This window comes from Fistularia commersonii, chromosome 36 (genome assembly GCF_037954325.1).
Source record: "Fistularia commersonii isolate RoL2024-O1a breed Wild chromosome 36, RoL_Fcom_v1.0, whole genome shotgun sequence".
Classification (NCBI taxonomy): domain Eukaryota; kingdom Metazoa; phylum Chordata; class Actinopteri; order Syngnathiformes; family Fistulariidae; genus Fistularia; species Fistularia commersonii.
Window position 1 is genome coordinate 6,483,999 of NC_141319.1, and position 24,081 is coordinate 6,508,079.

General features: G+C 44.0%; 1 protein-coding gene across 1 annotated transcript in view; it reads left to right on the top strand.

Annotated features, from left to right (window-relative positions):
- The first annotated feature begins 5,635 nt into the window (after positions 1-5,635).
- bach2b (BACH transcriptional regulator 2b) overlaps positions 5,636-24,081 on the top strand; it is a 68,197-nt gene continuing 49,751 nt past the window's right edge. Inside the window, exon 1 of the mRNA XM_086143322.1 lies at positions 5,636-5,973. The gene's annotated coding sequence lies outside the window, so the exon portion shown is untranslated. The remainder of the gene's footprint in view (positions 5,974-24,081) is intronic.

The window sequence follows — 24,081 nt, forward strand, 5'->3', positions numbered from 1 at the left end:
TAGTTTTTGGTGCAAACACGCTGTCGGGGTGAAGAGGCTTGCAGAGCTGCAGGTAAATATGACGGACATGTAAACGCCAGCTACTGGCTGGACCCTGACGGACATTTACGGCCCCCTCGTCTGATTGGTCGGCAGAAGGAAGAGGAGGAGCTTCCAGATGATGTCATCAATCCACGTGGACGGACGCCACGGCTGTTCAAGCCCTAAAGCGCCGCCTTCCTGTGCTGGGGGTGAGTTACCTTTCCTCGCAGGGCCGCACGCGTTTTCACAAGCCGCCATTTTTCCAGAGCGCGGCGGCGGCGGCGCCCCCTCCCTACTTAAGCCCCGCCCCCTCCTTAAGCCCCGCCCCTCGCCACGAACCCATCGTAGACGTTCCACATGCTGCTTTTATTAAAGCTAATTAGACTTCCTGGGGTAAGAACGGGGTGTTTGTCAGGGTGGGGAGGCTCAGGCCAAGCACCCAACACACACACACACACACACACACACACACACACACACACACACACACACAGTCATCACCCCATTCATCCCCCCGCACCTTCCCCCTCTTTTTCCGCCGCTCAGCCCCAGTCAGCCGCCTCTCTTGAAAAGGCCTCAAGGAGGAGAGGTCAGCGGGTGCAGGAATGCCACGGCGCACTGCGTGTCCGTACGTGCACGTGTGTGTGTGTGTGTGTGTGTCCGTGTGTCCGTGCAGGCCCTCTATAGTCTGTAATTGAATTCTCCTCGTGTTGGGTGCGTCGGGGGTGAGCGCGAGATGTCGACGGTAGAAGCTTTTCACACACTGAGTGGGGGATGAAAGTGTGTGTGCGTGTGTGTGTGTGTGTGTGTGTGTGTGTGTGTGTGTGTGTGTGTGTGTGTGGGTACAGGGGGGTGCTCTGCTGCACTGAAGCCCCCCCCCCCCCCTTGAAACCCCAGTGTTTCCAGAAAAACACCTCCTGGAGGCTCCTGCGTCTCTGAGTATGAATACCTTCTGGGGGATTAACGATGGGATTGTCAAAATGTGCCTCCGAAAACAGGGCCCTGACAGACACACACACACACACACACACACACACACACACACACACGATTCTCGACCTGCCGTTGAGCTCCTCTTCATCTCAACTCAGCGGACTGATCTTCAATCCAAGTCAGGCTTCAGACGAATCCCTGAAGGAAGTAGGCTTGGGATGTTTGGGGAGCCCCCCCCCCCCCCAGGAGGTAGATGGACTCACGACACACACACACACACACACACACACACACACACACACACACACACACACACACACACACACACACACATACACACACATACATCTCATTTGCAGAACTGAAGATACGCCATTGAAAAAAAGGAAAGCCTGTTCAAACGCTGTCCGGTTTGCTTTGAATGATCTGTTCTACAACGTGACTCACTCACTTCTTCTTCTCCTTTGAGCTTCTCCCTTCAGGGTCGTCACAGCGAATCCACCTTCTCCATCTCACCCTGTTCTCTGGATCCTCCTCTCTCACACCAACTACCTTCATATCCTCTCTCACGAAGTCCATCCATCTTCTCTTGGTTCTTCCTCTAGACCTCCAATTCCAGCATCCGTCTACCAATAGATTCACTCTCCCTCCTCCATCCATGACCCAACATCTCTGACCTTCTCTCCAAAACATCTAACATGTGCTGTTCCTCTGATGGACTCATTCCTGATCCTCTCCATCCTGGTCACTCCCAAAGAGAACCTCAACATCTTCATCTCTGCAACCTCTAGTTCTGCCTGCTGTCTTTTGGTCATTGGAACAGTTTCTAGTCCAAACATCATCGCTGGTCTCACCACTGTCTTGTCCACCTTTCCTTTTATTCTGGCTGATGTTCTTCTATCCCTTCGTACCCCTGACACTTTTCTCCACCCATTTCAACCTGCTTGGACTCGTCTCTTCACCTCTTTTCCACACTCTCCTACGCTCTGGACTGTTGACCCCAAGTACCTGAGATCCTCCAGCTTCTTGATCTCCACTCCCTGTAGCCTCATTGTTCCACCCGAGTTCCTCTCATTCACACACATATATTCTGTCTTGCTGCGACTAACTTTCATTCCTCTCCTTTCCAGAGCATACCTCCACCTCTCTAGATGTTCCTCTACCTGTTGTCTGCTCTCACTACAGATCACAATGTCATCTGCAAACATCATGGTCCATGGGGATTCCTGTCTAACCTCATCTGTCAGCCTGTCCATCACCATTGGGAACAAGAAGGGGTTCAGAGCTGATCCCTGATGGAGTCCCACCTCCACCTTGAACTTCTCTGTTACCACTACAGCACACCGTACCAGTGTCTCACAGCGAGCATACAAGTCCTGTATGCTCACTGAATGAACCCTGGTCTTCCTCTAGACGTCTAATTCCAGCATCCGTCTACCAATAGATTGACTCTCCCTCCTCTGCACATGACCCACCATCTCTGACCTTCTCACCAAAACATCTACCTCAGGGGTCGGGAACCTTTTTGACTGGGAGAGCCATAAAAGCCAAATATTTCTTGATATGTTTCATCGAGAGCCATATAGTATTTTTAACCCACAAAAAAATGAAATACGTCTTACTTTTAATGCGACCTCTGTGCCGCTTTATATTTGACCGTTTCATCGATGCAATTTTATCATAGCATGTTAAACGTACCGCGGATCCAAATGCAAATTCCTCTGTCTGCACGGTAATTATCGTCTTTTTTTTTCTTTGTCGCCATCTTTTCCGTTACGAGGGTTGATGCGGATAAAGTAGTTGGATATTTGATCAAATTAATTTCTTCACCTTTACAACGACCCAGACGCGCTCGGAAGCCAACGGTTCCCGACCCGACCGACAGGCGACCCGTGAAATTTATCTTCAAAACTAATTTCTGTTTACTTTAAGTATCCAGATAGTCATCGAAGTACCGGCTCAGTGAAGCCGAAAAGGAGTAATTTGTGTATTAGAAAGTGAAAGTGAAGTACTTGAAGTATTCTCAGCCGCGCCGTGAACACATGAATAACTCCAACACGCAGCAATGAAAGTGTTAACACACCTGTGGAGTGTGTGTATGTGTGTGTGTGTGTGTGTGTGTGTGCGCATCTTCTCACTTCCTCTTCTGTCCTGCTTTCATTTTCTCTTTTCCTCGTTTCCAACGGCAACAGGCAGACTCTGGGTTCCTCTCAAAGCTGCCAGTTCTTTAAACTTATTGGAGTTATTTTACTTTATCTTTGTTCCTTTGATATTTACTTTAATTTTTTTCACAGATGTACTATTATTATGACTTCTTATATTATTATTATTACTATTATTATTATTATGATTACCATTATTGTTGTTGTTGGTATTATTTCTATTATTATCATTATCATTATTATCGTTATTATTATTATTGTTTTGTTTTGGAGATTATACATCATATTATATGTATCATATATCATAAATATCTATATCATATTGAGACATAAAACATTTTTTGCAAGCATCTTTTGCAACAACCATTCAAGGTTTTTACCGCTTGACAAAAATAAATATTTTCAAAAAGTCCCCAAAACACACACACACACACACACACACACACTGTAAATCTTTTGACACTTGTTTTTTTCCACTTCATACAGTTTCTAAAAATGTGTTTTTTTTCCACCCCTTTTATGACTTTTATGTTGTGGATTTTTCTCCTCAAGTTCATTCTTTCTTTCAATGTTATTTTCTTGTCTGCACATTTTTACTGGTTAAAAACCCAAGCAGTATTTTTGCAACGTAATAAATGGAGGTTATTGACGCAGTGAGAGAGGATACAGAAAAGGGTTAGATGGAGAAGGTTCATTCGCTGTGGAGAAAAGCCCAAAGGAACAAAGTACTACATTATAAATGTGATTTTTTTTAATCATTATTATAAATATGTAATTAACTATTTTATAATTATTTTTATTAATTATTTATTGGATATATATGTATTTAAATAAAGGTGTTTGGGGTATCGATCACACATCTATCATTATTATTGTTATTATTATTATTTAACATTATTATTATTATTATTACCGGAATTTCCGCGACTTTTTCCACATGTTTGAACTCTGCGGCTTAATCGACAATTTATGGATTTTATTGGGGTGAAGGAGCTTCAGACCTCATCACTTCCAATCATGAAATTATCGTGAAATTCTGAGACCATTCAATTCTGACACCGAAGACGACGCTAGAAAATGGATGGATGGACTTTTTCTTGTGTTATTTATTATTCGTCTTTTTCATCAGAAAAAAGACATTTCCATCACGTATTTGTAGATGTTACTTCTATGTATTTAACTGCTATGTATGTATTTTAAAAGTTTAAGAATGCTTCTGTGTAAATATCTCATGTTACAACGTGGACTCCTGCAGTTTATAGACGAGTGCAGCCTAATTATGTACGTATAGATTTATTAAGTTATTTCAAGCCGGTGCGGCTTATATTCAGGTGCGCTCAATAATAAGGAAAATACAGTATTATTATTTTTACTGGTAGTGTTCTATTTGATCTTCTTTTTATCATTATTATTAGTAGTGGTAGTAGTAGTAGATGTAGTAGTAGTATTTTTATTGTTATATTTGTTTTAAGAAGTTGGGACACAAGTATTAGTGTTGTTGTTTTTATTACGTGTAGTAGAAGTAGTGGTGGTTATGGTAATTGATGGAATAGTCGTGTTGGAATTATTGTGTTGTGTTTTCTGTTATACTATAGTACATAGCATAGTACTCTTAGAGTAGTGTTCACTGTGTTGTTTTAGTTGTCAGTAGTAGTAGAAGTAGTTGTATTTTTGTTATTATTATTATTATCAGTAGAGGTTGTAGAAGTAGAAGCATTGCTGTTGTTACTTGTATAACTCTTAGAGTCGTAATGATAATAATAATTCAGATAAGATGATTTATTCCTCACAAGGAGAAATTCGGGTGTCACGGCCGCACCGGGCAAAGGACAAGTATCAAGACATTTCAAAATAACAATAAAAACCAATATTGACATTAAAAGGACTGAGACAACAACAATCAAGGGATAAATTATTATTATTATCAATCGTAGTAGTGGGAGAAGTAGTTGTTTTCTTGTCATTATTATCCGAGGTATCATTATTATTATTATTTTGATTATCATGGTGATCAGTTACTGGGAGTTTTCAGTCAGTGAATAGTTCGATCAAACTAAAATAAACCAAACCATTAGTTAAGACAATTCATATTTCATTAAATTTCTTATTCTTCCTCCTTTCTACTATAATCTATTACTGTTATGTTTTTTACTTGAAACTCAACAACAGTTTCCTTTGGGATTAATAAAGTTGTTCTCATTAACATTTAACGATCAACTAACAGAAAGCGTCCCCTCCGCACAGTGGGCGTGGCCTCAGAGCTCCTCCCTCCCCCAAACGGGGCGTGGCCTCAACCGGTGGGCGTGACCTCCGAGCTCCTCCCGGGTGGGCGTGGCCTCAACCGTTGGGCGTGGTCTCGTAGCCCCTCCCCTGAGTTGGGGCGTGGCCTCCACCCCGCCACAGCGCAGCGAAGCGCGCCTGCGCACATTCCACGGTGCGGGCGCGCGCACGCCGCGATGTTGTGAATGAGGGGACGGAGTGACGTCATCGGGCGAATGTCAACAATGTAGCGGCGGAGGGGGGGGGGGGGGAGACACGCACGACGCGCGCACACGCGTGCAGCAAGATCGAGAGAGAGAGAGAGAGAGAGAGAGAGAGTACACACACACTCCGATCTCACACACACACACACACACATACACACACACACACACACATACACACACACACACACACACAAACACGCCGCGGCGGCGACAGCGGATCGTACGAATCTCGGCCGTGCTGTTTCCGCGGCAACCGGGCCGGAGCGGACCGGAGACACCGGAGGGAGGGAAGCGACGGCCGCCGGCGGGGAACCATGTGAGAGAGAACCGGACAAAAGGGCCGGGATCGTCGCGGGAAACGACGGGAAAAGGTAAGCGCAAAAAAAAAACTCCCGCCGTGCGTGTGGACTCCCCACGTCCACGGGTGCAAAGTTGCACGGCGTGTCGCGGGTCGTGGGAGAGAAAGGAGAAGGTGGAGGCGCGCAAACTTAGAAGAGAGTGAGAAAAGAGGTGGAGAAGCTGCAGATACGAAAGGGTGTGAACTCGCAACTCTGGTACCACATCCTGTTTTGTGCTCGACCCACGGAGTCCGAAACACGCCGCGCACTCCACGGTATGCGCGTGTTTGCGTGCACCGAGTGGGTGGAAGGGTGGAGGGGGGGGTCAAGCAAAAAATAATGAAAATGTGTTTTTTTTTTTTGTTTTTTTTTTAATGTCACTTGCACCCGTCCACGCATATCCGCCATTATTATTATTATTTCTATTATTATTATTATTATTATTATTATTATTATTATCAGTAGTAGTAATTGTTTTTGACACTTCCGGTCTGTGTAACACGAGGTTTGACGGGATTAGACGTTTCACGGTCATCGCCACCCCACTCCCACACACACACACCCGTGATAAACGTTAAAAAGCAAAAAAAAAATCGTGTGTGTATGTGTGTGTGTGTGTGTGTGTGTGTGTTGTCATGTGACTGGCTACACCCCCCCCCCCCCCAGTGTGACGATGCAGCGTGGTGAATCCACACACATACACACACACGAAAAGATGTGACGTGTGATATTGTAGTTCTGGTGTGTTTTCAGTGTGTGTGTGTGTGTGTGTGTGTGTGTAACCCCCCCCTCCCCTTTTTACTATCCAAACACGCCGAAGTCACGTGATTCCACGCCAAGTAGTTAACCCGCCATGATTGTTGTTTATCAGCGACGTAAAAGTGCGTGTGCGCTATTGTTTGTTTGACGGCCACGTGTGTGTGTGTGCGTGTGTGTGCGCGCGTGCATGAATGTGTGTGTGTGTGTGTGGAGGTGATACAGCAATTTGACATCCGCAGCCTCTTTGTTTGCTGATGCGGTGCGAGGGGGAGGGGGGGGGGGTAATGCGGGAGGTGTGCGTGCGAGTGCGTGCGTATGTGCGTGTGGTGGTGGGGGGGGGGGGGGCAACCCGCATCCTCCGCATGGTCCTGCGCACAATATCACGCACGTAGCCTTTTGTTCTGTACAGTAGGCTAAACCCCCGCGGTGACTCAGTCCGGATTAGACGCCTCCTCATCCAATCCGCTCCTCCATCCCATAATCTGAGCGATCAATGAGCTGCGGCTTCCATCCGGGTCCTTTGTCCTCCCGCTGCTTCCCGCGTGTCACGCCGGCCGCCGCACACTGATTGGCTTCTTGTGTAACCTCGGCTTTCTTTCTTCTCCACAAAGGAGACGTCGTCCGATGATCTCCGGTCGGTCGGTCGGTCGTTAATCCCGATCACACTTGTCAAGTTTCACCCGGATTTGGGATTCAAACCCACCCGTCGGCGTGGAGACGGACCTCCACGCTCGGACCGACCGTGGATCCTTGAAAACCCTGCTAGAAGGTCTGCAGAAGGTCTGCAGAAGGTCTGCAGCCCCCAAAGGGCAGCGTCGCAACCCAACCAACAACCTAGCGGATGGAGGGACGACGTGATTTATAAACTGATTCATCGCAGCTTCTTTGGATGGATTGATAGATTGATAGATTGATAGGCCGGGTGATTGATAGATCGGATCCATCTGTGGATGGATGGATGGATGGATGGAAAACAGATACATAGCAAGATAGTTGGGTGGCCTGATAGATAGATAGATAGATGGATAGATGGATAGATAGATAGATAGATAGATAGATAGATAGATAGATAGATAGATAGATAGATAGATAGATAGATAGATGGTTGTGTGCCCTTATGGATAGATGGATGGATGGATAACTGGAAAACAGATGGAAAGATAGTTGGGTGGCCTGATGGATCGACAGATGGAAAAATAGATTGATATATGGATGGATTATGATGGATTGGTGGATGGATGGAAAAACAAATGGGTAGATGATGGATAGGACATGTCCTCCATTCATGTAGTTCTTTTACACCTTGTGGTGTCAATTATCTTCACACACACACACACACTTGCCATGCAAGGCACTAACCAGGACACAGGGAGCAACAAGGAGCTCAGGGGGTCAGTGCTTTGCCCAAGGACACTTGGGCACGTAAGCCGGAGTAGCCACAATGCAAAGTCAATACGTCGTGCGGAGTTCCATCAGAATGCCCTTACTTGCTACATCGCTGAGACAAAGACGCTAGCAAAGTCTGTTCCCAGTGTCGCTGTTCCTTTCAGACGTGCTCCGTGGTGACGTGAACGTAGACTAGGAGTATCTAGAACCTCTGTGAAACCTCTAGAACCTCTCAAGGAAATCCCTGGTTCGAATGTCCCCCCCAAAAAAATGGAGCCACTGGAGTTCCGGTTTCACTGTCGGTTGATGGTTCACCAAAGTGTGCGCGAGGTTCGATCATGCTTTTCACTGAACGTCGAGTTTGTTTCTCTAATCGTGCCGGACGAGTGAAGCCCCACCCCCCAAAAAAACCCCAAAAGCTTCTCCAAAGATGTAGTACCCAGTTCCCTTCCCTCAAGTTTCTCTTTCTGACCCATCATTTGAGCGTGAGCATGGGCAGTTTTGCTCAGAAGCTCTACTACTATTTGCAGTTACAAGGAATCTGCTAAAAATTGCTGAGTCAGTCGCCATTATTAACATTGCAGAGTGTGCACATATGCAGACGACGTCATCATTTTCTGTGGTAATATCTTTTTTCGGCGATGTGTTCCCATCCAGTTCTGCTTCTGGGAAAGAACCTGCGAGAAGTTTGCGAGTAGTAAAAGAATCGCTCTGGTCTCCCTTGCGGTCTCCAGAGCGGAGGGGGGGGTTTATCGCTTTGAGAGGTAATATTTGCAAAAATAAAATAAAATAGTGCACAGATTATAACCAAGTGTTTGACCAGAAAGTGTTGGACTTTGTCACAGGAGAGCTTTCAGCTTTTGCAGCTTGTTTTTTTTTTTTAATCTGCTTGTCGCGTAGAATTCAGGAGGCAACTTCATTTTCAACTTTGCTAGCACTTAGCTAGCATTTAGCATGCTCTTGAAGGGCTGCTAGCCCGGGGACGCGGACGCCTATCCGAACCCGCAACCCCGGCTTTTTCTTGACAGACGGCCTCCCGGTGTTTCAACGGCGGGAAGAAAAGCGAAAAAGAGAAAGGGGGGGGGGCGGGGAGAAGACAAAAAAAAAAAAAAAAAGGAAAAGAAAACATGTTCCCATAGCGCGGCCCACGTCAGCACAAAGGCATGCCGGCCTGGGCCGCTGCCAGCATGAGGTGTAGATGGAACAGCGCTGCTGCTGCTGCCAGGAATCTAAGATCCTGAACTTTACACCGAGCACCACCTCCCCTCCTCCCGCGCTTAGCTGGCAATGTTGTAATCCCCCCCTCCTTCCCGCCGCCGCCGCCGCCGCCGCCGCGTTCCCCCGGTTGTGTCATGGCCGCCCGCCGCCCCTCTTCCTCACCCGTCCTCGGCTGCGACGTGCACCGGCGTGGTCGCCCTCCCGTGTGAAATCAGCCTGCATTAGCCCGGCGGAGCCTGCGGTCGCCGAGTCAATGCTCGCCTGTGTGCGTTATTTCGCAGCTCACACACACACACACACACACACTTGCCCGCGAGAAGCTCGCCGGCTCCCAAACAAAACCCCCAGGCAGGAAAAAAAAAAAAAAAGTCTGGATATTCTTGTCTGGCGTTGAGAAACAGTAAATCACCCCCCCTATCCTGTTTTGCCTGCCGCCACCTCAAGGAAAGGAGCTTCACCCCTGTGAACTCTCATCTAATACTCTTTATCCGCCGCCGCCGCCGCCGACCAGCAGTTTAGCGCCGCGCAAAACATACTGAGCTAATGAAATCATGTACATCTGGTCCTAATCGCTTCGGAGTTAAATCGCGTTCCTGAGCGGCATCCAGTGAACGAAGGGGAAAAATGGAAGCTGGTGTTGGTTTTGCGTTGTGACCTTGGAGGCGCTGACGACCACGCCGGGGAAAAAGGGCAAGTCCCCGGAAGGCGCTAGGTGCGGCTAGCCTACCGATTAGCTTCTACGACGTGACAGTTCGATTTTTTTTTTTTTTTTTTTTTTTTTTTTGTTTGAACGACTCCACTTTGCCGTCAGCCGATCGGGGAAAGGTCCGCAACGTTGACGAACGTAGTACGCCTTCCCTTTCTTTTCTTTCGTGCAATGGTATGCTGCGTTAGCAGCAGAGATGCTAACACGGCTGTGCCGATACCGCCCCCGAAGACCCTTCGCTTTTTTAAACAGGGAGATTTTAAAAAAGTCATCGGTGTTGTTTTTGCGCCGAAGTGTCATGAACTTGGAGGTGTCGCCATGACGACCCCGCCGGGAATAGGGGGCCGGTCCCCGGGAGTCGCTTGGGACAGCTAGCCTCCCGATTAGCTCCTACGGTGTGACAGTTTGATCTTTTTTTTTTTTTTTTTTTTTTTTGAAACGACTCACTTTGTCGTAAGACGATCGTGAAAAGGCGACGCAGACAAACCTAACACACCGTCCCTTCGTGATTTTTTTTTTTCTTTTATGCGCGCTAGCAGCGTGTTAGCGGCAGAGATGCTAATGACCGGCTGTGCCGTCACCCCAAAAAAAAACCCTCTGCTTTTCTAAACAGGGAGATTTTAAAGAAGTCATTGGTGTTGTTTTTGCGCTGAAGTGTTGTGAACTTGAAGGCGCGGTGTCGCCATGACGACCACACTGGGAAAAAGGGACCAGTCCCAGGAAGATGCTAGGGACAGCTAGCCTCCCGATTAGCTTTGATCTTTTTTTTTTTTTGAAACAACTCACTTTGTCGTAAGACGATCGTGAAAAGGCGACGCAGACGAACGTAACACTCCGTCCCTTCGTGATTTTTCTTTTTCTTTTATGTGTGTTAGCAGCGTGTTAGCGGCAGAGATGCTAATGAACGGCTGTGCCGTCACTCCCCCCGAAAAAACCTTCTGCTTTTCTAAACAGGGAGATTTTAAAGAGGTCATTGGTGTTGGTTTTGTGCCGAGTCGTCATGAACTTGGAGGTGTGGTCGTCATGGCGACGCCACACCGGGAAAAGGGGACCAGTCCCAGGAAGACGCTAGGGACGGCTAGCTTCCCGATTAGCAACACTTTTTTAAACGACTCCACTTTGTCATTGGAGACAAAAGCTTGAAGCATACGAACATAACACACCGTCCTTTCCTGATTTTAATTTTCCTTTCAAAAAAACCACTCTGCTTTTGTTTAGATGCACTATTTCAAATTTGTCATCGGTGTTAAAAATTCATTTGTACGCATATTTTCTCCACATATATATATATATTTAGGAGGTTTCACAAGGCATCCGCCTCACTTCCACAACAGAAGGAGAACCGTGAAACCTTCCTTCCTCTTCAAAGATCCCGACCGTGGAGCCGAGGCTTCGGTCGGTTGACGTTCCGGCCGGGGCGGGCGGGCGGGCGGGCGGGCGGAGGCGGAACGGAGGCGATGGCGTGGATGTTCTCGAACGGCGGCCTCCTAACCAGGATGCTTGACTTAAAGAGCGGCGTAAACGTTTTCCTCCCGCGTAGGACGGCGAACACGGGGGCCGATCAAACGGAGCCGGCTGCCGTCATCGGGGCCCGGCGGCGCTTTGCTAAGCAGGATGAGAACCAATTTGCACCCCCTCTTCCTCCTCCTCCCCCTCCACTCTTTCCCTCCGGTGAGATGAAAAGCCAGCGTTTCTGCAATTCATCTAAGCGGCTGCTGCAGGAGCTGCAAACATCTCACGCCCCCCCACCGCCGCCGCCGCCGCCGCTGTTTCACTAGAAACCCGTCAGAAGTGTTTCACCCCGAGTATTGAAATCTCATTTTTGATCTTTATTAGCATTATTATTATTATTATTCTCGAAAGAACCGTTCGCCAAGATGGTTTTCTTAACAAAACCTAATTGGCCATTTTTCCTCAGTCTTTCTGCCGAACTATTCTCATCATTCTCATTATTTAAGGATTTTTCTTGTTTTTTAATTGCCATTCCACCCCCGGATGGATAGAAATTAGTTTCCGGTTGACAGACGTTAGCAGCAAAGCAGGCTAAAAATAACAGATGTATTCCCAGGCACTGTTTATACATAATATAAGTGATGAGGCATGATGTACTGCCAAGTAATCAATGTAGTACAGTAGTTTGGCGTGTGCATTATTGTTATTATTTTTATTTTTATTATAATGTTATTTTTATTTATAATTTCATTTTATTATCCTATTTATTTTAAATTTCATTTTATTTATACTTTCATTATTGATTTTTTATTTATATGATTAATTTTATTATTTTTATTATAATGTTATTTTTATTTATATTCTTATTTTATTATCCTTTTAATTTTATCTATACTTTTATTTTCAATTTATTTTTCTAATTTCTATTATTAATTTTATTTTTTTCATTTTTAATTACATTTTTATTTTATTATCCTTTTTATTTTTTATTCCTTACTTTTGTTATGAATTAATTTTTCTTATTTCTATGACTAATTGTATTATTTTTATTTTTTTATGCTGTTGGTCCAGTCAAATTGTCCAAAATATTTTTTTATTTAATGTTAATATTACTTTATTATTAGGATGGAGCGTGATGTTTAGCAAACGAGAGCAGGTTGAGGAACATCTGGGAAGGTGGAGTCATTAAGCAGGAAGACGGAGGATCGGTGAGGCTGCGGAGGGTCGGAGATGAAGAAGGTGGAGGATTTTAAACGCGGAGATGATGGTTTGGTGTGGAGACACTGAGGAGAAGATGTGGAGGTTCCTGTTGGAGAGGATCAGGAGGGACGGTAGATGTTCTGGAGATAAAGTCACCCTGAGACGGTTTGGACGTGGATAGAAGATGGTTTGAAAAGATGCTGAAGGTGAAGGAGAGAAGGTTCATGGATGGTTAGATGGAGGCAGCTGATTGGCTGTGGAGGGAGCAGCGCGGGAGTAGAAGTGCTTGTCAATCAAACCAAAAGCAGGAAGTGAAAAACAGCGAGACAGGAAGTGTTGCTACGTCACGTTTCCAACGCGTCGCTCAGAAGTCGCACGTCCACCAGTGCGCCGCCGCTTGCTTTGACCTTTGACCCTCTGTCCTGAATGACAAGCAGGCCACGACGAGGCCAGTCACCCACGGCGACGGCAGGTGCAAACAACAACAAACTCTCACACACACACACACACACACACACACCAGTTAGTAGCATTCAAGGTTATTGAGGCTCAAAGCTCATGCACCCAGGTGTGTGTGTGTGTGTGTGTGTGTGTGTGTGTGTGTGTGTGATCAATGTCCAACTACCAATTTAATGGTTTGCCGCTTCTTTTTTTTTCTCTTCTTTCTGACCAAATAGTAACATAAAAAGAAAAAGCAGGATAAAAAAATAGGGATGTATCTTCCTGCAGGAGGTTAGCGTAGCGTAGCATTGCAGAGAAACCACCTGGATTTTTCATTCCCTGCTAAAACTGAAAGCTGAATTTTTCATTTCTAGCTCTTTGAGCGCAGAGCGGGGGGTCTTAGAGGATGGGGGGGGGGTCTCCGCCTCGCCGCCCGCCGCTACCAAAATGGCGGCGCGGCGGCTAAAACCCAGCATGACAGCGCTGCATCGGCGCAGGAAGTGGCCACGTTACTGCAATTCCACACCCAGCACCCCCTCCCACACACACACACACACACACACACCGCCAAAACACCTGTGTTGATCTCGCAGGACGGCCCCCGGCTCCTCGACTCCTTACAGCTGCACTTTTAACCAAACGGCGCCCATCTTTTACATTCATCCGCGTCGACGTCGTGGAGTTTAAAAAAAAAAAAAAAAAAGCGGGGGCTTCCACCCAGCTGATTGGCCGGTTACCAACATCGGGGTCACGTGACCCTCCCCAGGTGATCGGAGCGCCGGATCCTCGCTCGCCGGCGTGGGAGAGGAAGATTTCAGAAGCAGAATCGATCTGGTTTCCATATTAGCGGTCGCCGCCGCCGCCGCGGCAGCACTGAAACGCGATCATCAACCCCCCTCCCCTCCTCTTCATCAGCATTCAAGCGCCCCGGACGTGCACGTCATCTCCTACCTCCGCCGTCCTGTCGAGGAAGAAGAGGAGGAGGAGGAGGAGGAAGGAGAGTTTTACACCAGAAGCCTCAAGACACTATTTATAGGCTTCTGAGAAACTGTATTCCAACCTCAACCCCGTCATTAGCATCACTATAAGTAATGCTACCGCTCGCAGAGTAGTAGTAGTAGTAGGAGCAGTAGTTGTAATAGTGGTAAAAATAATAATAACAATAATTAAAGTATTCTTCATCTTTCTTACACAGAGTGGAGAAAAAGTTGCAAATGATCAACTGAGCGTCAGAAAGAGGAGCAGCTGAAATATGAATATATTCCAAATAAATGTGTTAAAAAAAGGAAATGAATGGTTGTTGTACTATTTACAACTACTAGCAGTAGTACTTCTTATTTCTTCTTATGCAAATTTCAGGGATTAAGGAACGGGGAAGTGAGTTGTTTCCGACAGAAGGAGAAGAACTCTCCTCCAAAACAATCGATGCTTTTGAAGCCAAGTTGCCCAAAAGTGAGGCCATTTTTGTTTGGGGCAGATTTACTGCTGGCATGCTGTTTTCAAGTTTTGTGCGTGTGTGTGTGTGTGTGTGTGCGTGCGTGTACATAAAAAAAATTATCACTTTTTTTTCTGTGGTACAGAAAAAAAAAGTGATAATTTCTGAAAGTGAACATTTGCATTTTTAATTGCAACAGCTTTTTTTTATTAAAACTAATTTATAAATGCAAAGAAATATTTATATATATATGCATGTTATTTCCTGCAAATATTATTGATTTTGTATATCTATATCTTATATATCTAAAAAATATCCTTCATATTTTGTGTATTGATGTATTTCTCACCAATATTAGCAGTTATCAAGCATTTTCTGTAACTTAGTTTAATTTAAATTTAATGTCAATGTGTATAAATATATATAAATCATGTGAGTTTGCAGACATATTTATTTATGAATGTTAATTTATAACACATGCTACTTTCATTATATATTATCATATAAATATGAATACATATATATATATATTAATCTACATTTACTATGCAGACGTACTTCTTCAAAATATTAGCTTTGATAAAAAAAAAAATCTGTGACATTTGCAATTGAAATAAAAAAAAAGTCAATTCACTATAAAAAAAAATTTAACACCTCACCCACGCACACACACACACACACACTTCTACATATGTATATGTATATATATATATATGACGCTGACATTCACCGTGAACAAAAGGGCGTCAAATATGAGGATGTGACCTCTGATTTCACAGGAAGTGGCACACAACAGCATTCTTCTGCCGCTGCGGGTGTGTGTGTGTGTTTGTGCGTGTGTGTGTGTGCAGTATTGGGGGCGGTTCTCGAAACTAGTGCCTTTTCTTCATTAGCGGTTATATTTAGAAAGGCGTCCTGTCAGGCTGCGTCCCCCGACCCGACGCACAGATTGACTTTCACTCTGGCTCCGCCCACAAAGGGGCCCCGTTCCGCTCCGGGGCCGCTCAAGTCAAGCGGAAACGGGTGTTTTATTTTTATTTTATTTTTTTAAAGTTCCGCGTCCCCTTAAACACCAACCAACGCTGAAAACGTGCCCAAGTCGCACGTTTTGTAGTTGGTTTTTTTTTTCCCCTTAAATGAATCCAATATGGCCGTCACAGGGCGGTCCAGACCGCAGCAGCCGCCTCCCGTTTACACAAAAAAGTATTGAAATAACCTTTTTTAAACATTATTAGTATTCTCGGGTGAAGCCATTGCTGTTACGGTTTTCTCACCTATTTTTCTCACCAATTTATCACTATTCCATTCGCGAATGCATCAAAATAAGTCTCTGGTTGGCAGCCGCTAGCAGCAAAGCAAGCTAAAAATAAAATACAAATAAGTATAAAATGCATGCAAAATTGTGTGTGTGCAGTAAGATGTTTATTATTATTAATTTTATTATTTATTTTAGATTTATTATTAATTTTATTATTTATTTGATCATATTATGGTTTCATTTAATCTTATTCTCATTATTAATTTTATTGTCTTATTCCTTTTTTTAATTTATTTTTTATAAAATAAATTTTAATTCCTTAGCATCTGGACAAATTGTTCAAAAAAAAATCAAGTTTTCTTGAGAGGTTGTAATATAATAATATTTATTTGTATTTATATTTCCGCGCTGCTCAGTCAAACTGGAGTGTGATGTTTCGTAAACGACATCGAAATCAGCTGTGTGTGTGTGTGTGTGTGTGTGTGTATGTGTATGTGTGTGTTTGTTTGTGTGTATGTGTGTGTGTGTAAGCCATGGTTCTTCAAAATCTCTTAAACAGGTGATAATGGCCCCGTCAACATGGTTCACACACTGCGGGGCCGCGGCGCCGCTCTCCACCAATTAGGGGCTTTTAACGGGCGCCTGCAGGCCCTCTGGCTCCGCCCCCTTTTGGACCGTACCATTTTTGAATCTACGCATGACTCAGCAGCTGCAGGAGTTAATGGGCCTGACAGTCAATAAGAGTTTTGCGTGTTCTCCTGGAGCGAACACACACACACACACACACACACACACACACACACACACACACACACAGGGAAGCGACAGGCAGTCGGGCGGGTCGAACCCCGGAGGGACGCCGCCTTGTTTTCACAGCAAACAGCTTTAATTTGATATGGTGCATATCAGTAGATGTGTGTGTTTGTGTGTGTGTTTGTGTGTGTGTGTGTGTGTGTGTGTGTGTGTGGCTCTTGGGACCACACAGACAGTGCTGTATTTACTAACAAATAAATACCCTGCCATACTTCAGAGAGTCGGACGTGATGTTGCACAGGAGCCGCCGTTGCCGCGGCGAACGCCACGGCAACCGCAGCGCCTCGGGCCAAACTTTCAGCAGCCATTTTTTTTTTCCTGCTGGATTCTGGGAAATAACAATTGTTTTGAAATATATATCTCGAGTGACGCTCGGGAGCAAGACGGGAAGATCACACACACACACACACACACACACACACACACACGTATATATATTATATGCACGTCAGTGAAAGGAGAAAACAAAGCTGACAGCTTCATCCGAGGTGTGTGCGCATGTTGTGTGTGTGTGTGTGTGTGTGTGTGTGTGTGTGTGTGTGTGTGTGTGTGTGTGTGTGTGTGTGTGTGTGTTTGTGTCAAGCAGGTTTTTCTTGCACTGAGATGCTATTTTTACCGAGACAGGTGTGTTTTTGTGTTAGTGTGTTAGTGTGTTAGTGTGTGTGTGTGTGTGTGTGTGTGTGTGTGTGAGAGAGCGATAACATCACTATTGAATTCAATTATCATTGGAAAAAACATTTTATCCTCAGAATTGTGAATTGTTTCTTTTAAAGTAAAGGAAGCCTGAGGTGACGTCAGCTGACGTCCCGGCGACGTCATCGGGAAACGATGTCATTGGTAGATTTTGTCGCCATGGAAACGGTTAAAGGGAGACTTTCCATACATGCAGAGGAGTCACAAAGTGTTCTCCTGATGATGCGATCTGTTATGTACATCATGAATAGAGACGCAGGGTTGAGGGGGTGGGAGCCAATCACAGGTGGCGTCCGGGCAGGAGGCGGGGCTTAATGTGGACGGGTCACCTGTCAATCACAGGGGACGTGCACAGAGACGTGCAACCGTTCATTCACACCCGCGGATGATTTTGAGTCTTCAATGAAGCTGCTGATGGAGATAAGATGGAGATAAGATAATAAAGATATCTTGATGATAATAATAATAAAGATAAGATAAGAAGTTCTTTATTGATCCCCATCAGGGAAATTCTCACAGAAGCGTAACAGTGGCAAAATCCATAAATATGAGTATTAATTTAGATACAGGACAATTAAAAGATAGCAAATGACATCCACAAATAGTGTGAATAACAAGAATGGACAATAAGGCAATAACAGTGACACAAATAAACAGGATGTGAGTGGAGTGACAACAAGAAGGATTAGATTTAAAAAAAAGGGACATCAGCAAAAATAGATAAAAATTGAAAAGTTACACCAACAAGGATTAAATTCTTTAAAAGAGGCAACAACAAGGATAAAAAAATTTAAGAAAGTGACACGAGCAAAGATATTTTTTTTAAAAAGTGACACCAACAAGGATTTAAAAAAATATAAAAAGCAACAAAAAACAAAAATAACATTTAAAAAAGCTACACCAATAAGGATAAAAAAAAAATAAAAAAGTGACACCAACAAGGATATTTTTTTGGAAAAAAGGGACATCAGCAAGAATAGAAAAAAATTTGAAAAGTGACACCAACAAGAGTAAAAAACTTTCAAAAGTGACATCAACAAGGTTAAAAATGTAAAAAAACAGTGACACCAACGAGGATACAAATTTTTAAAATGACAAAAAACAAAAAGAAAATGAAAAAAGTGACACCATCAAGGATAAGAAATTAAAAAAACTGACACAAACAAAGATAAAATAAAAAAGGTGACACTAAGACTGATTTTATTTTTTTTTAAAAAGGGACATCAGCAAGAATAGAAAAAAATTGAAAAGTGACAACAGCAAGGATGTTTTTTTTTTAAATTACACCAAGGATTAAAAAAAAAATTAAAAAGTGCCAAAAAACAAAAATAAAAAAAGTGACACCAACAAGGATAAAAAAAAAATTCAAAAAGTCACACAAACAAAGATAAAATAAAAAAAAGTGACACAAACAAGGATAATTTTTTTGAAAAAAGAGACACCAACAAGGAAGAAAATATTTAAAAAGTGGCGCAAAGATAAAATAAAAAAAAATCACGACACCAACGGGATGCAATAAAAAAAAATGACACCAATAAGGATAAAATAACAAATTAAAAAAAAAAAAATCAGAACCTGAGGTGTGAATGAGTGAGGTTGTGTTCGCACTGATGCACTTTTTGTTTGGTAATTCTTGTGAGGAAGACAAAGAACGTAGCGGAACATGGACGGTCTGGTTCGTGATGTGGCGTTTTCCTCCGGCCGGCGCCGCCGTGTCACTTCCTGCCGTCGTCTGTTTCGCGTCTCTATTCTCACTTACGTCATGAAATCGTGATTAGCGAAGATTATAAGCGACGGGCCGTCGGCGTCCGTCTGACGGTGAGAAAAAAATAAATGTAATAAAAAAAAAAAAAAGTTGTAATAAACTGCTTATTACACAGTAATTACACATGTAATAAATTAGTTTTACCGGATTAAAAATGACAATTTTAAAAGCAAATAAAACTAAAAGAAAACACCCCTCGCTCCATTTCCTGGCAATAAATTACAACCTTCAGATTTAAAAGTCCGCCGTTAAGTCAGGGGGGCTGCCGATGAAGGGGTTACCGCAATCTAAAAGTGTGTGTGTGTGTGTGTTGATGTAGAAGAATGACTAGAGGAGGGTCTGTTTTTACACACACACACACACACACACACCTGCCAATCATCTCTCGAGCCGGCACCCCTCCTCTGAGTGACATCCAGCGTGACGGCGGGTAATCATTGATCGCCGATCGCAGTTCTGCGGGTGATGAAGCAAACGGCGGTAAGTAGCCCGAACGTCACGCGTTACGTTTTTATTTTTATTTTTTTAGTCCGGTTGCCGTGGTAGCGGGCGGCGCCGGCGGTCGCCTGTCGTTTAGATTTCTAACCCTCGCGGTTCTTTTACCTTCAATCCATCACTTTCCCGCCGATCCTCAGTCGGCGTCCTCGTGTTTAAAGGTAAACGGAGCCGTAATGGCCTCCTGCCCGCCGCCATGTTGGTCCCGGCGAGGGGTCACGAGGGGTCGCGACCACCCCCCCCCCCCCCCCCCCCCTCGCCGCTGGAACCCCTCGCTCGCCTTTTCCATTTGTAACTAACAGTTGCAAAGGAAATCAAGCTTCCTTCTCTGACTTCCTTTGCAGATGTTCAGAGCCGCCGCTTTAGCGTTAGCGGTTCGTCGTCATGGAGATTTAACGTCAAATGGAAACGACAAACGCGCTCCTGCTTTTTCTTTCTTTGTTTTACAAACTCCCGGGGATAAGATGCCTGTTGTGGTTTTTTAAATTTAAAAACAAAGAAATAATCATCGTTTTTTTTTTTTTTTTTCTTTGTTTTTGAGATGCAGGAGGAGGGGGCGGGGCTTGGACGGGCCAGTTAGCCTGTTAGCCTAGCTTGTTAGCTTAGCCCCTCAGACCACGGACCTCGTGGAAGGTTGTGTTTGAATTTTTGTTTTATGATTTAAAAGTGTTTTTACTATTTATTCTATTTTATTTTCTTATTCATTTTTTTTATAAATTGGAGAAATTTTGTTTTTCGGATTTCGAAACGAGACGAGCTTTCGCTGCGATTTCAGTCAAAGCGGGATTTTCGATGCCGATTTTGGTAAAAGTCGAATTTTGTTTCCGATTTTGGTTTAAGTTCAATTTTTAGGGAGAAGATTTTGGTCAAAGTCTTCTTTTTGATTTTTCGAAAACGGACATATTTTGTTTGTGTTTTCGGTTTAAGTCCAACTTTTCTCAGTAAATTTGGTTTTGGTTGAACTTTTGTCTCAGATCACGGTAAAAGTCAAACTCAAGCTTTTATCATTGATGATTTTCAAAAATCGAACCTTTGTTTCCAGATGTTGATAAAAGTTGAACTTTTTTCTGGGTTTTGATAAAAGTCCGACTTTTCTTCGAGATTTTGATAAAGTCGAACTTTTCTTGCGGCTTTGGGTAAAAGCTTCCGACGTTGGTAAAAAGTAAAAGTCGTGCTGGTGTTTGGGAACATTTGTTTTAGCTTTGAAAACGAGTCCAGCTTTTGCAAATTTAAAAGCGAAACTTTTGCTCAGAATTTTAGCTTTTGATTCGGAGTGAAACTTGAACTTTTGATTCATAAAGAGACGGACTTTTGTCTTTTTATTTACGGTAAAAGTAAAACTTTCATTCGTGTTTTTGGTAACAGTAGAACTTTTGTTTTGGACTTTTTGGAAAAAAAAAGGAAAGTTTTTGTCAAACTCTTGTGATTTCGATAAAAGTTAAGCTTTTATGATTGATGTTTTTTTTTTTTTTTTTTGCAATGTCTCACGACTTTTTTCCTGGAAGTTGATAAAAGTCGAACTTTTGCTGTGAATTTGATGAAAGTTGAAGTCTCGTTCAAAATCAACCAGATTTTGGTTGGAGGTGAATTTTTGTGGGCGATTTTGGTCAAATTTGAGCAATTGTTTTTTGGAGAGACAAACTTTTGTTTGTATTTTCGTTAAAAGCCAAACTTTTATTCGTGATTTTGTTCTTTGTTGAACTTTTGTTTTTGAACGCTGTAGAAGATAAATGTTTGTTTCAGATCACGGGATTCGAATAATTTGTGAATTTGATATAAAAAGAAGCCGAGCTTTTGTTATTGATGATTTTCAAAAATCTAAGTTTTTTTCCAGACCTTTTTTTCTGGAAGTTGATAAAAGTCGAACTTTCGCTTTGAATTTGATGAAAGTTGAATTCTTGTTCTGGGTTTTGGTAAAAGTCCAACTTTATTTCTGGGTTTTGGTCGAAGTCAAATAATTTGTGATTTTTTTCTTCTTTTTTTTTTTTTTTTTTTTTTTTTTTGCAAAATGGGAACGTTTGATGAGAATGTTGGTAAAAGTCGAACTTCTGTTTAAATTTTTTCACAAAAATCAAACAAAAAATCAAATCTCATCTGGACCCTAAAAAAGTATCAGAAGGAAACAAAAAAAAAAAATGCAGGATTTTGCAAAAAAAAAAAAAAAAAAAAAAAACAGGGCCTTCTCTGTCAACAGAGAAGGCTCCAGAAAGGGCAGCGCCACCTCGTGTCGACTCCCGAACCCTTTTTTTTTTTTTTTTTTTTTTTCTCGGAAGAAAGAAGTCGTGCGAACCGGCGACCTCCTCACCCGGGCTACCAGTTGCCGGGGTTTGAACGAGGCCTCTCCGAAACCATCCGCCGCCGCCTCCCATGATGCACCTCCCGCCCGGCGCAGGCCGGCGGAGGCGGTGAAAGGGGCCATTGTTCCCGCCGCTCTCAGGCATGTTGCGTGCACGTCGGACGCACGGTGGGAGAAAGCAAACCCATTATACCCCGGAATGTCTTTGAGTCCGTCCACGCCGGGGCCGACGTGGGCCGCCGACGAACGGCCTTGTTTACAACCGGCGGACAAAGACATCAGAGAAGTTCTGCGAGATCTTCTTCTGGACCGTCAGCGGAAAGATGAAGCCCCGCCCCCAAAAATATAATCGTTTTCGGGTTCACTTCCTGCAGCCTCTTTCGCAAACATACGTATTGTCACAGCTTCTGTACTCTGTGTGTGTGTGTGTGTGTGTGTGTCCTGGCCAGCCGGGCCGACAAAACCGGGTCAAACCCGGGTCAGGGGAAGCGCAGCGGGATCTGGCGGACACTCCGGTCCGGCGTTTTGGTCCCGGAGTGCTGAGTCATGGTGCGTGCACGTTGAGGTTTGTGCACGTGTGCCAGTCTGGGCATTCCGGGTTCCGGAGGAAAGTTCTAGACCCGAGGAAACAACCGAAACGTCGGGAAAAAGTCGTGGATTCATTTGGTCAAAGTCGAATTTTGTGTTGCGGATTTGGGTTCAAGTCGGACTTTTGATGAAAGTCGGGCTTTTGTTCAAGATTTGGGTTGAAGTCGAATTATTGTTGTGTGTTTTGGTAAAAATCAGACTTTTTTTTCAGGTTGTGGTGCAAGAAGTAAGATTTAAGTGTAATTTTGTGTTTGTGACTTTTGGTAAAAGTCGGATTTTATAATCTGGATTTCAGTTAAAGTTGAACTTTTGTGAAAAGTCTGGCTTTGATTCTGAGTTTGGTAAAAGCAAGACTTGTTTTTCAGATTCTGGTGTAACAACTACTTTTCTGCTGGAATTCAGCAAAAGTACGATTTGTGTTTGTAACTTTGATAAAAAGTCCTAGATTTGGGTAAAAGTCAGACTCTTGTTTTTCAGATTGGACTAAACGCTCCGGGTTTCAATAAAAGACAACATTCTTGTTTACATTTTTGGTAAAAGTCTTATTTCTTTTGGTCAAAAGCCAAATTTGTTCTGGAGTTCGGTTAAAGTCGAACCTTTATCTAATTCCGTTGAAATCAACGTTTGTTCTGGATTTGGCTGAAAGTCGGACTTTTGCTTTTCAGATTTCGGTCAAGGTTCAACTTTTGTTCTGGATTTCAGTAAAAGTCGAGCTTTTGTTTTGGATTTTGGTAAAAGTCTGTGAAACTACCAAAAGTGAAACTTTTGGTAAAAGTTTGACTTTTTTTTTCTGAGTTTGGTAAAAGTCGAATTTGTCCTGGACTTCTGTGAAAGTGAAACTTTTGGTAGAAGTCCAACTTTGTGTTCCGGCTTCTGGTACCACTCTAGATTTTGCTCTGCATTTCGGTCAAAGTCAAACTTTTTTACTTCAGATTTTGGTTGAAGTCGAGCTTTTTTGCACAAATTGACGTCATGGCGAACAAGGACCCACGCTAAAAAGCGCAAAATTAATGATCTGTATGCGTGTCCATTGTGCTTGGTGTGTATCCAGATCGGTATGCTCGACCCTTGACGGTATCTCCGGGTTTTGGGCTTTCTGTCCCGGAGTCCCAGTGGCCACAAAAATAAGTTCCCGTCCTTTTTTTTTCATTTTTTCCGGAATGGGTTCGTCGGGTCGGGTCAGTGAAACCCTTCCCAGTCCGTCGGCGCCGCGTCTATTTTTAGCGGCGAGCCGTATCTTGTGTCTCCGTTTGCCATTTCGCTCGTTGGCCTAGCGAAGAGGAGGAAGGGGGGAGTTTCAGGATGCTCTCGGGTGGCACCGGGGCGAGGGAGATCCGCTCCCGTGACAGTTGATCTTCCGCCGCTCGCTCGGCGATACCCCGCTAGCCCGTCGCTAACCTGTTGCAGAAGGGGGGGGAGGGGTTCGAAAACCCCGCTCCTCCTCTTCATCGGGCGGAGCGGCCCCACGCTGCTACCAGGCGCTTTCACTGCATCTGTACTTGTGGTCTCTGATGGGATCCAGATGGCGGCGTGGAACACCCGTGCAGATCTCATGAGTTCCCCATATGGCGGGGAGCGTGGGGGGGGGGGGTATTTAAAGGGGCCTCGTACTCATTCGCCGGACTTGCGCGTTATC